Source organism: Pundamilia nyererei, unplaced genomic scaffold, assembly GCF_000239375.1.
Source record: "Pundamilia nyererei isolate P.nyererei 1_Seehausen unplaced genomic scaffold, PunNye1.0 scaffold00033, whole genome shotgun sequence".
NCBI lineage: Eukaryota > Metazoa > Chordata > Actinopteri > Cichliformes > Cichlidae > Pundamilia > Pundamilia nyererei.
In genome coordinates, this window is record NW_005187434.1 from 3,843,807 (window position 1) to 3,849,806 (window position 6,000).

Here is a 6,000-nt window from a genome sequence, read left to right on the forward strand (position 1 = left end):
TTTCTGCTTGTCTCAATTGTTGGGTGTGGGATGTTATCAGAGGGGAGAGCTCTGCCTATGGTTTCGATAGCGGTCGGATCTCTTCACATGAAAACTGTCGGCTCTATTTTTGGTATATGCTTATGTAAGACGATGGCTGTCCATCACTGACTGACTGAGGTTTGCGCAGCTGGGCATTTACCAGCACAAAGAGCGAAGCCTGGTTTGGTTTTCATTAGGCTGCCTAGCATTTCCCTTGCGGAGCATTTGGCTTCTAGAAAGCGAGCTGATTATGGGCATTTGAGCTGCAAGCTTAGGGCACTTTAAAAGGAACAATAACTTTATTTTATGAACAACATATTTTTCTTTGGTACTTTATGGCAGGGACAGTGCCAGCTTTCCATGGGAAATTCAGTCAAAACTGGAAATTAATTGACCAGTGTCTATTGCATTAGCTTGTGTTCCTGTAAACTCATAAATGTGGTGGCAAACTTCACAATCTTGTATTTGTTTTATCTTAATTAGTTGTGTTGATAAGCTGTTAGATTATCATGCAATGGCATTAATGAGGCGGTTGACTTAAGCACACTGCAATGTATTTCTGTTTCTTTTACAAGTCCTGCATGAATGATCGACTTTCTGTAGAAGTGAATCAACCCCCCCTCCCCACTCATAAAAGCAAAAAAGAAACTCATGCAGCTTTATGAAACCATGGTAATATTGCTTTGTTTGCCTTCATCTTCCCTGGTGAAATAAATGTTTATGCTGTAATTATCTGGCCTGGTTTCTGTGACAATGATTGCTCTGTTTGTTTTAGCGGACACCATGGGAGAGGAGTTAAAATTTCCTTTGTTATGGTAGTGCTGGAGATGCTCAGCAGTTCTCCGCTCTGTTTCTGTTTTAAGGTGTTTCTATTTTAGTTGGATTGCCCTTACCACTGATGTAAGGATAAATCAGGTTACATGCATTCTTTCCTCTCTATCCCATTACAAATAGGCTGTTATACTTATTAGTAATGCATGCTGATTGGAACGCACCGAGCCAGCGCATTTCTGTTGCACATAGCTCAGGCTGTGATTTATTACGAGGAGCCACATCGTAATTTGGCATGCAGAACTTTTGGCTCTGGTCGCATCCAGAACAGGTTGTTTTTGCTAAAACTGCACAGACCTGTTGTTGGATTTAGTCAAAAAGAAACTATTTTGGTTGTTTTACTAGTTTTGGCAAGGTGTCGATACTTATCACCTCCCTAGCTTGAAGGCAGGGTGGGCTGCTGACACAGTATGTGGCAGACATTACCCGTCATAGTTTATGTTGGTCTTTACTGTCTGTACTAAACCTCAAACATGTCTGCTCATGGCACCGGTTCACTGGGCTGGAGTAAGTGATTTGCGGCTGACCTCTCTGTTTACCCCCTGAGAATAGGTAAGTGCACAGTGACTTCATTAAAGCCCAGTGGGAGTGCTGAATGTGTCTAGCACAGAAATATGTCAGCTCCCTCATCCGTCTTTTCGTGCTGTCGTGGCTACGACAAGCTCTGTGTTTCGTCTCTGGTACTGTACAGTCAACTACTATCCTGGCTCAGACACAAAGTCTCATCCATTTTCTCTGTCTGACACTTGGAATGCTAAAACATATGATATCATGGAGTGATGGAGTCACCAGCCTGTAAATAAACCTTTGTTATAGCAGGTACTACTCACTCAAGTCAAGGTCTAAATCATGTGGTTGCCATCTGAGTGACCTTGCATCCTTGACTGATGCTCTGAGCTCAGAGACTCAATCACTTCTGCAACCACGCTTTGTGGCATGGAGCTGGTTTGATAACCTGACTAGGTGTTATCATCAAAGGCCCACAGGCTTTCTCACGCCTTTGAGCTGCGGTGGTGATTGGACCCTGGCTCTTTTGGTGATTTATTACGGCTGTCTGACTCTGGTTTACTTTGAGAGGGGTGAAGGCGGCGAAGAGGAAAAAAACGGTGTGAAGCACTGAGGTCTGTAGTTAAACATTAATATATACATTAAAAAAAAGAGGCTGGCACCTTCTTTTTATCCTCTACTGGCATGAAAGCATCACACTGATGGTATGAAATGAACAAATGGAAAGATTGACTTCATGGGTGAGGTCTATTTATAGAATTAAAACTATGAGGATTAAATAAATGATTTTGACAAGGGTGCCTGACTTTAGAGGCTTATAAAGAAGTGTGTTAGCTGAGAAGGTTTATAAGAAGATCCAGAGTCATGAGTGGAATGGCACGACAGTATTTTGCTGCTAGTCTCTCAATTCACTTGAATGATTTTTATGCTGATGTTTAGCTTTTAATGACTTCTTTGAACTGTTGTTTTTCCCAATTGGAATGACTGTACACAGCATACATCTTTAATGACTTAAGGAAAGATTTGGGTGCACAAGGTTAAATGTATATGTCTGACAGTGACTTCTGTCGGTAGCCTTATGCAAAAGTAGGTTATAAACTCACAACTTTAGTAACTTTGCACATCTGTTCAACTGCTTAATAATACAAATACCTAATCAGCCAGTCAGATGGCAGCAACTCAGTTCATTTGGGCATGTAGACATGGTGAAGACAGCATGCTGAAAACTTGAAAACTGAGTATCAAAATTGCAAAGAGGGGTATTTTATGTGGCTTTGACTGTGGTGTGGTTGTTGGTGCCAGACAAGCTAGTCTGAATATTTCAGAAACTGCTGATTTGTTGGGATTTTCCTGCACAACCATTTCTAGGGTTTATAGATAATAGTCTGAAAAGCAAAGCTATGCAGATCTGATTGGAAGGCAGTAATAATTCCAACAACCTCTTGTTACAACCAGTATGTGCAGAAGAGCATCTCTTGTTGGCAACACATTGCCTGGTCCAATAAATCTAGATTTTTGCTCCAACATTCAGACTCAGAATGCTGCATAAATGAAAGTATGAATCCATCCTGTCTTTTATCAGTGGGTCAGGCTGCTGCTGGTGGTCTAATGGTTTTCTTGGCACACTTTCAACCCCACAGTACCACCTATTGTTTAAACACTGTTGCTGAGCACACTGTACGCCTCTTCTGATGGCTGCTTCCAGCAGGATAGTCCGCCATGTCACAAAACTCAGATCACTTCAAACTGGTTTCAATGGGATCACTGTACTCAGGTGGCATCCACAGTCACTGCATATCAGTCCAATATAACATCTTAGGGATGTGGTGATTCTCATCTTGGACATGCAGCTGACAAATCTGAATTTATGTGATGTTGTTGCGTCATTGTGGCCCGAAATCTCTGAGGAATGTTTCAAGCTTCTTGACGGAACTGATCCAGAAAGCATTACAGCATTTTTGAAAGCAAAAGGGGGTCCAACCTAGTACCTGAGAGGTGTACCTATTAAAGTGTCCAGTGAGTGTGTTATGCTTCTACTCTTAAGGACCTCAAATATTTACCAGGTAGCCATACAACCTCTGAGAGGCTAACTTTTTGATTTATTTTCAACCACTGGTTCCCGCTTATAACAAAGAAAATGAGAGTTCAGCAGGAAGTAATTCTTGTAATAAGGTCAGGAGAGAAGAAGGAAAAATGCTTACTTGTGCATGAAAACATGTCAAGGCTTGTTAGTGTGGAAAATAATGGGCTAATTGTTCAGTACCATTGAAAATAAACACGCAAAGGTTATTCAACACACACTGATACCCACGCTCTTATTCGCTTAATCACGCCAAGCCATGCTGATCCTGATCAGACCTTTCTGCCACAATAGCATATCTGCTCTTTTTTGCCAGTCTTTTTATAACTCCAGCACACGCCCAGTTTGAACCTTATGGGCAAAACCTATCACTCTGTTTTTCTCTCTCTCTCCCTCTCTCTCCAGATTTCCCAGCCACCCACACCCACCCGTACACTTGCGCACACAAACACAAGACCTGTGAGCCAACTCACTGATCAATCACAGATGGAGGTCTGGCTATTGCAATTCCCACTGCAATAGACAGCTCCTCCCATTTAGCGCCCCCTTTCTGTCACCACTCCAACTTCGCGACCACCACCTCTCGCTACGTGATAAAAAGCAGATCTCTTTTTTTTAAGCAAGCCCCCCATCTGTGCCCACAGACACAGGGAGTTTTCTTAAAAGAATGATGAAAAAAAAGGATTTGGTACTTGTGAAGTAATGTTCAAAAAGAATTTCATTGCCTAGTAGAAGCAGTTTTATGTCCGCTCTTTTAAACTCATGGCAAAACGATGAAATAGCAATTCAAGATTGTGAATGTGCAGAACTGATTTATAGCCGTAGATTTTTAAAAAAAAATCTCGCCAAGATAAAGACAAAACAAAAAAAGCTGCTTTTATGGAATAAGTTAGTCTTTAAAAAGTCAAAGTGAATTTATTTCCCTCAAACAAGCTCTTCAGTTTAATAAATGGCTGAAATATTCTCCCTCCCCTGCTGCAGGCAGTAATGTTAGTCATGCAGTGTCAGGGAAACTAAGACCTAAACTAAGACTGGGATCTTTGTAATGAGGGATATTCCTGCACAATATAGCAGATTTTTTGGTATCGATACCATACCAAGTACATACAGTCAGTGGGCTAAACAAAGTATTGATCCTCTCATGCTAGCATCGATGCAATACCAATATCAGCATTGATACTGTTGATTTGGAACAATCTACCCACCTCTAACAGTTGATCGTGCACACAGGAAGCTCAATAATTTTGGAGAGCACTATCAGTGTCACACTAGCTGGCAAGGAGGCTCATCATCTCATAGTGACAGTGCTTATTTTTCATTTAAACAATTCATTTAGTTAAGTGCATCTATTTCTGTTGTTTATCCACACTCAGGATGCATCGATCTGGTGCTTATATAATAAGGAGTTATTGCCGTACTCTAATCGAATGGAAAGGGCAAACAAATGTATCCAATCAGCTGATTAACAAGTGTCGGCGTCGTCATCTGAATCTTGGAATTTTCTCATGATAAGCACAAAATTAAAAATGCTTTTCTTTATGTATTGATAAAGATGTATGATTGCTTAAAATTTTCATGAGTTACAGTTAGCGTGAGTCGTCCCAAATAAAAGCTCTTTCTTTCTTGGCGTATCCTCAGCGTCGATATGTTTACATACCAATAGAGGTGCAAGCTTTATCGGGGAACATCATCACCTAAAAATCTTATGTATTGTTAAACTTCACCACAAAGACTCTAAATATGCAGCCCTTTGACTTTTTTTTTAAAAATGTGAATGTGTCATTGCTCTGAAGCAGACCAGAAAACAGAGAAACATTGCAGTGGTTCCATGTGAAACCCCTTTGGATTTAAACTTATGAATTCATGCATGTGAAGCTGGTGATAAAAAGGGGGGAGGGGATCACTTTCTCTTTTCTTCTTTTCTTTTGAGTCGACTTCATATCAGCGATACAGTACATCTGCAAATCAAAACCATCTCGCTGACTCTTAGAGCTGTTTAATTGTTCCTGGTTTTCCTCACATCCAGCGTGACTATCAACACTCGTCTCGTTGTTTTCGATGTCTACCTCCGAGGCTGAGCTGGGACCACAGCTGCATGTCTTTTTACATTTCCCCTGACAGCATGATCTCACTCATGGCCAGTTGTGTTATGCTGCATGGATTTTTGTTGTTGCTCCTCGTGCTGTGTGTGTGGATCAACCTAAGTCCGGACTCTGATTGAAAAGCTGTGTTACAGCAGCGGCACGGCCTGCGCCTCATCGCAGTCACAGGATGTGTAATGCTTTAGTTTATACTGAGTAGAAGATTTTTTTTTCTCAGGCTCCGTGTGTGTTTGTGTGACTGAGGAATGTTCCACCATACCTCGTTGTGCGTTGCCCAGACATAGTGCAATAAAATATTTCCTTCCCTTACTAAATTTAACAGCAGTCAGTTCAGCTTTCTAAACTTATACGTTTACGGCCTCATTGTTTTTATGCAGAGCAGTTGAGCCACTGTCAAACCCTGTGCACCTCACAGGCCTACTCTAAAAGGTGAAGGTGATTTTTTTTTTTTTTTTTTTT

General features: G+C 41.1%; 1 protein-coding gene across 3 annotated transcripts in view; it reads left to right on the top strand.

Annotated features, from left to right (window-relative positions):
- The window catches only part of adgrd1 (adhesion G protein-coupled receptor D1), a 34,358-nt gene that overhangs the window by 12,878 nt on the left and 15,480 nt on the right, over positions 1-6,000 (top strand). The gene's annotated exons all lie outside the window — the stretch shown is intronic.